Source organism: Girardinichthys multiradiatus, chromosome 19 (assembly GCF_021462225.1).
Source record: "Girardinichthys multiradiatus isolate DD_20200921_A chromosome 19, DD_fGirMul_XY1, whole genome shotgun sequence".
NCBI lineage: Eukaryota > Metazoa > Chordata > Actinopteri > Cyprinodontiformes > Goodeidae > Girardinichthys > Girardinichthys multiradiatus.
In genome coordinates, this window is record NC_061811.1 from 10,894,387 (window position 1) to 10,905,493 (window position 11,107).

At 43.1% G+C, this 11,107-nt stretch overlaps 1 long non-coding RNA gene across 1 annotated transcript in view; it reads left to right on the forward strand.

Moving 5' to 3' along the window:
* Positions 1–10,468, forward strand: part of LOC124855869 — a 31,223-nt gene extending 20,755 nt beyond the window's left edge. The window contains exons 3-4 of the long non-coding RNA XR_007035173.1: positions 8,998–9,125; positions 9,223–10,468. This is a non-coding gene — a long non-coding RNA (uncharacterized LOC124855869). The remainder of the gene's footprint in view (positions 1–8,997; positions 9,126–9,222) is intronic.
* The last annotated feature ends 639 nt before the right edge of the window (positions 10,469–11,107 follow it).

The following is an 11,107-nucleotide window of genomic DNA, read 5'->3' on the forward strand; positions in this document are numbered from 1 at the left end:
CACTTAAAGAGATTGTTGTAAAAAATAAAACAATATTTGCATATTTTATTTGTTCCTATGTAATTATATTTTATTAACGTTCTGCTGCAACATTCAGCTTCTTTTGAAATTCATAAACCATTATTTATGTTGAGGCCCAGATAAAACAAGGACTGAACTGTACACAGAAAACGAGACAGGTAAAAATCAGAATGCACAGTTTTAACCTATTCTTATGCACAACTTTCTGAAGGGAGGAGTTTCACAGCTGTAACTCCAGTGATTGTCCCTGCTCCAGCACACCTAAATCAAATGATTGCACTTATTTCTAAGCATACCGTAACATTTTTCAGGAGCCCGGTAATGACCTAGTTTTCAAAAATAGCTGTGAGAGCAGGAAAATATTCTAAAAACACAGGACAGTGAGATCTTGGTATAAGGGTTTTGACATGATCCACTGCTGTTTTGGTCTTTTGGTTTACATTTGTTTTGTATTGTGTTTACTCTTAAGTTGTCAGTCAGTCAGTGATTTTCTAACGCTTATTCCATAGTGGGTCGTGGGGAAGCTGGTGCCTATCTCCAGCAGTCTATGGGCGAGAGGCGGGGTACACCTTGGACAGGTCGCCAGTCCATTGCAGTCTTAAGTTGTTTACAATGACAAACAACTCTTAAGTAGGTTATTATTGTCATTTGGGTCTTTCCATATTAGTCCATTCTTTGTGTTGAGTTCTTTAGTTCTTTTGTGTGTTCTGTTCTCTGTGTTTCTTTTGTTTTTTTATATTCTTCTTTTAGTGTCTGTCTTCCTCCCCTTGGGTTGTAGTTCCTGTTGTCCTTTAGTACAGCTTCCTCTGTGTTCTCTGTTTTAGTAATATTCCCTCTGCTCCCTGCTCTGCACAAACGTATAAGTTTGCTTTGTTTATTATTAAATTCATGTTGCTTCCAAGTTTCAGTGTGAGTAAGTCCTGCTCCAACACCACATTTCATGACAACGTTGGGGCCCATTGCCCTATATAGTATGTGGCTTCTTATTTTTTTCTTTTAACAATTGATTTCCCCCTCCTTCAACCACCACCTTAACATGGTGGAGGGGTTTGAGTGCTCGAATGATCCTAGAGGCTATGTTTTCTGGGACTTAAATGCCCCTGATAGGGTCTCCCATGGCAAACAGGCTCTAGGTGACGGGTCTGACAAGGAGAGGTTCAAGAACCCCTCATGACGACTACAAAATCGAGGCACGTGACGTCGTCCGGTACGGCGGAGCCGGGGTCCCACCCTGGAGCCAGGCCTGGGGTCGGGACTCGTCTGAGAGCGCCTGGTGGCTGGGTTGCTCCTCGCGGGACCCGGCCAGGCCAAGCCCGAACGAGAGACCATCCCCCAGTGGGCCCACCACCTGCAAGGGGAACTGTGAGTGACCGGTACAAAAAGGATTGGGCGGCGGACGAAGGTGGAGACCTCGGCGGCCCGATCCCCGGATGCTTAGGTTGGCTCTAGGGACGTGGAATGTCACCTTGCTGGGGGGGGGGAGGAGCCTGAGCTTGTGCGGGAGGTCGAGAGATATCGACTAGAAATAGTCGGGCTCGTCTCCACGCCCAGCGTGGGCTCTGGAACCCATCTGCTCGAGAGGGGCTGGACTCTCTTCTACTCTGGAGTGGCCCACGGGGAGAGGCGGCGGACTGGGGTGGGTTTGCTTGTTGCCCCCCAGCTCAGCCGTCTAGTGTTGTGTTGGGGTTTACCCCAGTGGATGAGAGGGTCGCATCCCTGCGCCTTCAGGTTGGGGAGAGGTCTCTGACTATCATTTCAGCCTACGGGCCGAGTGGTAGTGCGGAGTAAATGGCCTTCTTGGCGTCCCTGTCGGGGGTGCTGGATAGTGCCCCTCCCGGGGAATAATCGACTTTCTTGTCATATCATCAGACCTTCGGCCGCATGTTTTGGACACTTGGGTGAAGGGAGGGGCTGAGCAGTCCACTGATCACCACCTGGTGGCGAGTTGGATCCGCTGGGGGAGGAGAAAGCTGGACAGACTTGGCAGGCCCAAGCGCATAGTGAGGGTCTGCTGGGAATGTCTGGCAGACCCCTTGGCCAGGGATGTATTCAACTCTCACCTCCGGGAGAGCTTTGACCAGATTCTGAGGGATGTTGGAGACATGGAGTCCGTGTTCTCCGCATCTATTGTCGATGCTGCCGCCCTTAGCTGCGGCCGTAAGGTCTGCGGTGCCTTAGGGGGGATGAGATCCGCCCTGAGTACCTCAAGTCTTTGGATGTTGTGGGGCTGTCATGGTTGACACGCCTCTTCAACATTGCGTGGCGGACGGGGACAGTGCCTTTGGATTGGCAGACTGGGGTGGTGGTCCCCCTTTATAAGAAGGGGGACCGGAGGGTGTGTTCCAACTACAAGGGGATCACACTCCTCAGCCTCCCTGGTAAGGCCTACGCCAGGGTATTGGAGAGGAGAGTCCAGCCGATAGTCGAACCTCGGCTTCAGGAGGAGCAGTGTGGTTTTCGTCCCGGCCGTGGAACACTGGACCAGCTCTATACCCTCTACAGGGTACTCGAGGGTTCATGGGAGTTTGCCCACATGTGTTTTGTGGACGTGGAGAAAGCATTCAACTGTGTCCCTCGTGATGCCCTGTGGGGGGTGCTCCAGGAGTATGGAATCGGGGGCCCTTTACTAAGGGCTATCCGGTCTCTGTACAAGCGGAGCAGGAGTTTGGTTCGCATTGCCGGCACTAAGTCAGACCTGTTCCCGGTGCATGTTGGACTGGGCTGCCCTTTGTCACCGGTCCTGTTCATAACTTTTATGGACAGGATTTCTACGCACAGCCAAGGGCCGGAGGGGGTCTGGTTTGGGGACCAGGGGATTTTGTCTCTTCTTTTTGCAGATGACGTGGTCCTGCTGGCCCCCTCCAGCCAAGACCTACAGCATGCACTGGGGCAGTTCGCAGCCGAGTGTGAAGCGGCTGGGATGAAGATCAGCTCCTCCAAATCCGAAGCCATGGTTCTCGACCGGAAAAGTGTGGCTTGTCCTCTTCAGGTTGGAGGGGAGTTTCTGGCTCTAGTGGAGGAGTTTAAGTATCTCGGGATCTTGTTCACGAGTGAGGGAAGAATGGAGCGGGAGATCGACAGACAGATCGGTGTGGCTGCCACAGTAATGGGGGCGCTGTGCCGGTCCGTTGTGGTGAAGAGAGAGCTGAGCCGAAAAGCGAAGCTCTCCATTTACCGGTCGGTCTACGTTCCTACCCTCACCTGTGGCCATGAACTTTGGGTCATGACCGAAAGAACGAGATCCCAGATACAAGCGGCTGGAATGAGCTTCCTCCGTAGGGTAGCCGGGCACTCCCTTAGAGATAGGGTGAGGAGCTCGGCCATCCGGGAGGGGCTCGGAGTAGAGCTGCTGCTCCTCCACATCGAGAGGAGCCAGTTGAGGTGGTTTGGGCATCTATACCGAATGCCTCCTGGACGCCTTCCTGGGGAGGTGTCCCAGGCACGTCCCACCGGGAGGAGGCCCAGGACGTGACCCAGGACACTGGAGGGACTATGTCTCTCGGCTGGCCTGGGAACGCCTTGGGCTCCCCCCGGAGGAACTGGAGGAGGTGTCTGGGGAGAGGGACGTCTGGGCATCTCTGCTGAGTCTGCTGCCCCCGCGACCCGGAAGACGACGAGTACAATTACTCTCTCTCTCTCTCTCTCTCTCTCTCTCTCTCTTTCTCCCTCTGTACCACTTGCTGCTAAAAGCCACATTTCTTTTTGCCCTGTGACTGTTGGCTGCAACTGAATCAACAACGGGGTCCTTGTTGCATATTTGATCTCAGGATTTTTTTTCTACATATAATTTATTAAAATCCTTCCTTTTCGGGAATGACGTGTAAATTTCAGTACATATGGAGAAAAATTAAAACCTCATAATAAAATTGGTCATTTATCTGGTAATTTTGTATTCCTTTTTTAGAAGAACACATTCTCTTGGTTTTAATCTCTATAGTAGGTGATAGTAACATAGTGAGGAACTGATAAGAGAAACAAGACTATAAACTATTCCTTATCATTAAACACACAGTTTCTGTGTTCTAAATGAGGGAAATCATTCACCTTGTTGATGTGAAAGGCCTGAAGTCACTGTGTGTTGGACATGATAAGCTCCGCTGTGTGTCTACAGAAATCCAGCACCCCCGCTTGGGAGTGGTAGCTGCAGGACTGAACTTCCAATAGTCCCTCAGAGCTGTCATTAGTCACTGAACATTTGCTTTCTTGTCCACTTGTGTGCAGATTTGGGAATGATTCTTGTGAAATCAGTACTTCAGGAGATTGGTCTTTTACACACCTTTGACCCGGATCAACTGGGTAAATAAACCAAATGCTCCATCAGGGATTTTTTTTGTATTTAAACTGAAGCTAAATCACCATGTAGTTCCTGCTCCCATTTATTGGTTACTTATAACTTCACTATTGTTGTAAAATACTGCAAATAGTTTTAAAAAAATCAGAGTTGGTCTCAGCCTCTTAGGCAAAAGCCATCCAGGTAGATTGTTGGGGGTATTTCTCAGCAAGCAAAAAACCTAAACAATGTTGAAGTATTTTGACTCTATGTGTTTAAAGCTCAGAATCAAATCTGTTTTCTTTTCTTGCCAAACAATGTGATAATTTCATTTGATAAACTATGAAATTACAAAACCAAACCAGTAATAACAATGGAAACAATGGTCATAAACAGGAAACAAACCCCATTGTTCCCTGTGGGAGACATTTTTGGGTCTTAAACTCAGCGTTGAGACATGGATGATCGTTCTTACCAAACATTCAGATAAACGGATCATTTTATTACTCTGCAGTTTGCTGCCAGGAAACAGGGTTACATTGCATGCATGTGGATGTTACCCGAGATCATGTCAGCAGCTGGACATCTCGAACATCTCAAGGACTTTTTTGAAGATCCCACTGTTTGGATGTACCAATCCTTACAGCTTCCCAGATCTAAATCAGGGGAATTTATTTCAGAACAAGGAGGAATTAAAGGAGCTGACATAATGCAATGCCACAATGTGGTGAACCCTTTTAAACTCTTGCAGCTACTGGTAATGCTGTCTAATGGGTCTGTTTGACTGTCAGAGGCTCCAGTTAATGACTGTTACACCATCACTCCTTTCATAATCACACTACCTACACTCTGGTCCTGATTATGGATATGCCTTCTCCCTGCAAACTGAATCATTTACATCCACTTCACTGGTCAGCAGGTGGACCAAATTATAACCACATCGGAAAATTTCTCCTGATGAGGGCATTTTAAATCTGACTGAAAGTTCTCCAGTAGCAAAGTGACCAAAGTGACTCAAATCTTTGGATATTAGTCTGATGGGATATGTTAAAAGCAAACAGCAATGCATTTTCTTTTCAGAAACTGTATACGTATAAACACAGCAGGATGAAATTTTTTAAAAAGCACACGCAAAAAATGTTATTTCTGCATAGAAAACGTCCGAGTCACTGCAGCAGGGCATAAGGCCAGACACTAGACAGCAAGAACAAGTGGCAAAAAACTGGGATCAACACAAGGAAGCTGGTTTTGTGGTGATTTATTGGCTTTGTAAACACAATATTGGATGAGCATCTTTTAACAAATTCCAACATGAAGCTGAAGTGTTTTCATGCAGTCTGGTGGACTTTGTTTCCTCTGAGAAATACTATTTAGCAAAGAATACAAGGAAGATCAGGCAGAGGTAGCATTCAAGATGCATGACAAGCCATGATGAATTTAAATGTGGATGCTGAGGCTGTGAAGCCAACAGTGATCAGGATAAAGGATTTTCCTCAGAATTTAAACTGAGAAGTATTTATATTTCTCTTTGAGTTTTTTCATAACAACTCACCTTGCTCCTTATGGTTCAACTAGACAAAAGCTATGTCCAAATTCGTAGTCCGAGTCCTTCGAAAGACCCGAAAACAGGGAAAACTGGAAGTTGGATGGTCTAGCCTTTACCAGCTGTTCCCGCCCTTACCTCAGCGTAACGTCTGTCGCTAAGCAACCATGTCAGTGTGGAGCCCAGAGCTGTGAAGCCGTAAAAATGGAGCCTGAACTTTTACTCTTCTATTTGTTCATTAGATGCTTGAGGAACTGCAGCAGTTATATCATCTTATAATCTTGTAAAGACTTTTTATTATCTTTTCATATTATTCTTGTTCACTAATCAGCCATTTAAAAATACATTTTTATGTTTATAGACATGAGGAAATCTAACGCTGTAAATAAAATGCATTGATGAGAAATACAATTTGTTTAATTTATTAGTAAAACAACTTAAACACAAACATATTAACTGTCTGAACAAAGTTTAAATCAATTTATTTGTAGGGGAACTTATTTAGGTACTCAGTACTTTGCTCAGTAACAAATTAAGCACTGAAATAAACCAAACATTAATCGTTAGATATCATCTGACTGAGTTATATCTGTGTTTACCTTCCACTCAGTGGTGAAAGCCAGCGGGAGTTTGAAAATGACGTGCTGGGAGTCAGGCGTTTTCTCTGGGTATAGCGAGCCTTGGTCACCCAGTCAACTGGCAGCTCGTGAGATGAGCTGGCTGTGGACATCTCCGAAAAGTTTTGCAATTTAGCAAAATCTTGATAAACTGAGCAGATATTTCATGTTTACACAGCTCAATTCTTGCCTAAAAACAATTTGTGTCACAGAAACTGTAAAATATCAAGGTTTTTGTCGTTCTCCTTTTTGCCATTGCTGCTTCCGTTTGAACAATCTGCTTCGAGCCGCAATGAATCACAGGATAGGATGGGCCACAAAGGGTACACTGGACCCATTCTTCAAATCTGGGGAAAGGAGGATGCATTTGTGGGACGCATTTGGAGGAGACAGCCTTTGTCGCTTCGCTGTGACATATTCGGCCTACAAATGCAGTGTTCGAAGGACCAAAGTAAATCAGTCTTCTGGATGGTCTCTCTTGGCAGCTATTGAGGTGCTGCCTCAGTTTTGTAGCTTTCAAGCACTAGCACGTATGGTTGGTCTTTGAAAATAAGTCTGGCTTTTCCAGTCTGCCTCTGTCCTCTTGATGAACCCTCTCCATGTGTTTCTTGTTGCCAAATTATCCAGAAATCTGTGCAGTGTTCCCCTATAAAACCGTAAGGAACACTGATCCTCAAGAATCCACTTTTGGTCATTAAAGGATCCCTAGAGTTGAAATGAGTTAATTCAGCTCTCCAAAGTTGGTCCTAAGGATCATACACTGCATTTGTTGGTTAAAAAATTCACAGTATTCAAGATCCATCAGCGTACCTCAGTGTGTCAGCCAAGCTGCACCACTGTGGACACAAATAAGCAATGTCATCATCTCTGGTCGGCTGTTCTTCTCTGGAAAGTAAACACAGAGACAGTGATGGAGCACATGCTGAAATGTCGGGCTGAGCCGGTGGGTCGGGGTGTCGACCCACAAGAGAGATAAGGCCTCACAGGATGTCTTAGCCGCAGCAACCACTTAAACCTGTGTTTACTTATAGAGGTATTACCTCTCAATCATCTCCAGGTGATATTTACTCCTCAGGGGTCCTCTAAACAACACCATGGTGGGGAGGTTAATAATTCTTCTCACACAAACCAGGGATTTTATTAGGAACACCTGTGGTTCTGCTTATCCATGCAATTATCCAATCAGCCAATCATGTGCAGTGCATAAAATCATGCAGATATGGGTCAAGAGCGTCAGTTCAAGTTCAAATCAAATGTATGAATAGCAACAGAATATGATCTCATAACGTTTGAGCGTGACGTGATGGTGGTTTCCAGATGAGCTGCTCTGAGTACTTAGAGCATATTTTGTCCAAATATACTGTAACCGATCTGCACTCTCTTCTAACGTACATCCTTATTCCTGCTAAGAAATCAATCCAACTGCTTTCTAAAGCCAAATATTTAGCACGAGGCTGCATATTCCTGCCCCAAATTCTTTAGTTTTGCCAAATTATTTTGCTCGAAAAAGACATTTTTTTTGCCGTGATCTGGTTATATAACCTACTGGAACTAATCAGTGTTTTGCTCAATTGGAAACCCCAAACTTGAGTTGGTTTTTAATTTTTCTGTATCACAACTTATTAAATGAATCTTGTTGTATTTTTACTTTAATTTTGTTTTACATGATAACAATAAAATGTATTTATTTTAATAACAATAACAGTTGTTATAAACCATATATTATATGGTAATTATACATTAATACCCATTTTATTTATTTTTTTTTATTTTAACTGCTTGAGCCTATTATGATCAACCCCCTCGTTTCCAGTCCTTCAAATGTATTTACTGCATGGTTTTGTCAGTTTAGAGTCATGGCTTCCTGATTTCGTGTCATGTAGCTTCTCACCTTTGTTACCTAAAAAAAACAAACATTTACTCAGACCTCAGCTTCCTAAAAGGTCTCTCTTCACTTCAGATCTCATAACTGATTAACTGGAATGTTCTGAAGCTCTTCGGAGCTTTCAAACTAAATTAATGACACATTTTATTCTGTTTACATACCAAACATGCAGTTTTCATTCATATAAAGCAAATGTCCTCCCTTTTGAAGGTGGATAATAAGGTAAAGTAAGGAAGTCGACAAGCTGTCGCCGGAGGTTTTCTTATCAAAGCTGTGGAAAAATACACTGACTTCTGTAGACCAGGTTCTGGATGTGCAGAGTTTATGGCAATAGCCTGTGTGTTTCTTTTCCAATACAGTCTGAAAACGAACAAGGGGAAATTTCGGGATTTTCTTCAAATCAGGATCCATAAGTAAAAGAAAATACTTTTTGAATAAACTACTTCATACCCACTTGCATTCTAACACTTTTTGTTCCAGAATAAAACCCGAGGAACATAAAACATCCAGATGTAAAATGTATTGTTTGGAGTTAAGTAAAGTCACTTTAATGGTAATACTGTTGCGAATGTGGCCAAATGTTTCTCAGATCAGGTCTAAATGTGGTCTAACAGATCATATCTGAATGCATCTCAAATCCAACCTAGATTTTCCCTCTCAGTTTGTGATCTCATTAGCCACAGTACACCTGAACACCAAACATATGGAGGGCCACCAGGACAGCAAATCATTCATCCACTGTCTTCTGCTTATCCGAGATCAATCCTGGAGGATTGGAGGCTCAGAAAGGTAAGTTAGACATCCCTCTGTCTCGCAACTTCCTCCAGTTCATTCATTGTGATCCCAAGATGTTTCCAGGAGAAAAATAGACATTTATTGTTTGCAGAAAGTTCTGGGTCTGCCTAAGGGTCTCCTGCCTGTAAGTGGCATATGTTGGAAAACATCCAAAGGGAGACATCCAGGAGCCAGCCTAATCAGATGAACCGCCATAGATGACTCTTTTAGATGTGGAGGAACAGCGACACTATTCTTGAGATGCAACAGGGTGACGACACCTAGTCTGTCCATGCTTCAGGCTTCATCCCAATTTACAGACATGGGGACTTTTTAAAATAATCATGAAAAGATGCTTTTGCATTATTAACGTGCAGTTCTGTTTGCATTAATGAGCTCACAGGGAGAAAAGTTAGGTCCCATAAAAACACAAGTGTGCAGGAAAAGCTCAGGCAAGCACACTAATGTTCCTTCTGTTTAACCACTTTAAGTGAGCTTCATCCAAACACATGTGATTGGCAGGTAGGAGTCCATACACGTCACAGCATCAGGACCGCTCCCTTTTTACATAACCTAAAGAAGCTCCAGAAGTTTTTCCTTCCCACCATAAACAAGGTCTGCCTCCGTCAATATCATTCCTTCTTATATGTACCAATTAAAGGCACCCATGTTATCCAAGCTGAAGATGTGAGTGTGGATTTGATTTGCTGACAACATACTTTACAAATGCTTATCTAATAAATCCAAGAATAAAAGGTCTGCATCTGGAAAATCTGGCACCTTCTATGTTTTAGAGGTCCACACCTCAAGCCAGGTGGTCGATGTTGTTCAGAACTTCTTCCATGATTTCATGTTCATTCTTAATGCATTCCCCTTCTACAAACGGTGTTGATCAGCCATTGCTGTAATGAAAACACTTGTGGTATGATGCCTCTTACCTGCGTACATTTTAGCACTTTAACAACTTTTTGACAAGACAAGATGCATATTCTGCATGTTGTTTGGTTAGAGCAATGAAGGAAATGTAAATTAAACCCTTTAATTAATTTCTGATTGCAGGCTTCTTGTTGCAGCATTTGTAGATGCATTGTTTAAAGAATAAGTTGTAAGAAACATGTACTGGAATCTCTCTGTTGAAAGGGGTGGTTATGGTTTACATTAACGTGTTCCTGCTTGCTCATGAAAAACAGGCCTGTACGGAGACGAAGTTTAAACTTTCCAACAATATGTTATTTTTCCTTTTTTCTCCCTTTGGATAATTTAAATGGTTTACCGTAATTTTTATTTTTGTTTTGCAAACCTGGTTGTTTTCTTGTTTGGTTTTTAGTTTTTTTGTTTGATTTAGTTAATGCATACAGATTTTTCTGACCTGTAAATTTTGAAAATATTAAAAAAATATTTTCAAATTTGCATTTGTTTCTCCTTTGTGCATTTATGACTACACAACCATTCACAGGAGTAAACGTCATATGGTGATGGCAGGATGAAAATTAATCCAATCTTAACTGTGTGCTAACACTGTGCCACAAGTCTTGCTTACTGTATGTTAGTGGCAAAAGTTCTAATATATTGTCTCATCTACAGTAACACCCCAATAAAGTGAAATTTTAATTTTAATTTTGAAATACCATGGTGACAGGGCTGATCGTCTCTTTCAGTTAATCTCATTAAAAGGTGAGGAGAAAGTGACAGAAAATGTTTGGACACAAGACATGCCATAAGGCTTTTTGACTCTTAAGTTGCATTGACCCTCCTGTTGTCCTCATTTTCTGGTCAAAATGACCCGTCTTCACTAAACCCCCAATATAAACAGCTTAATTGAATTTTAAACACCAAATTTATCTTGCATATTGTCATTGAGCTCAAAATGTGTGAATACTTGAGTTTTCCCTCTTCACTTGAATTTCTATAGCTTAAGAAAAGAAAAACAAATGTGCAAAAAGGAGTTTTGAATACATTTTTATTCATCCCAATGACTCAGTTTCATTTTTTTTTCT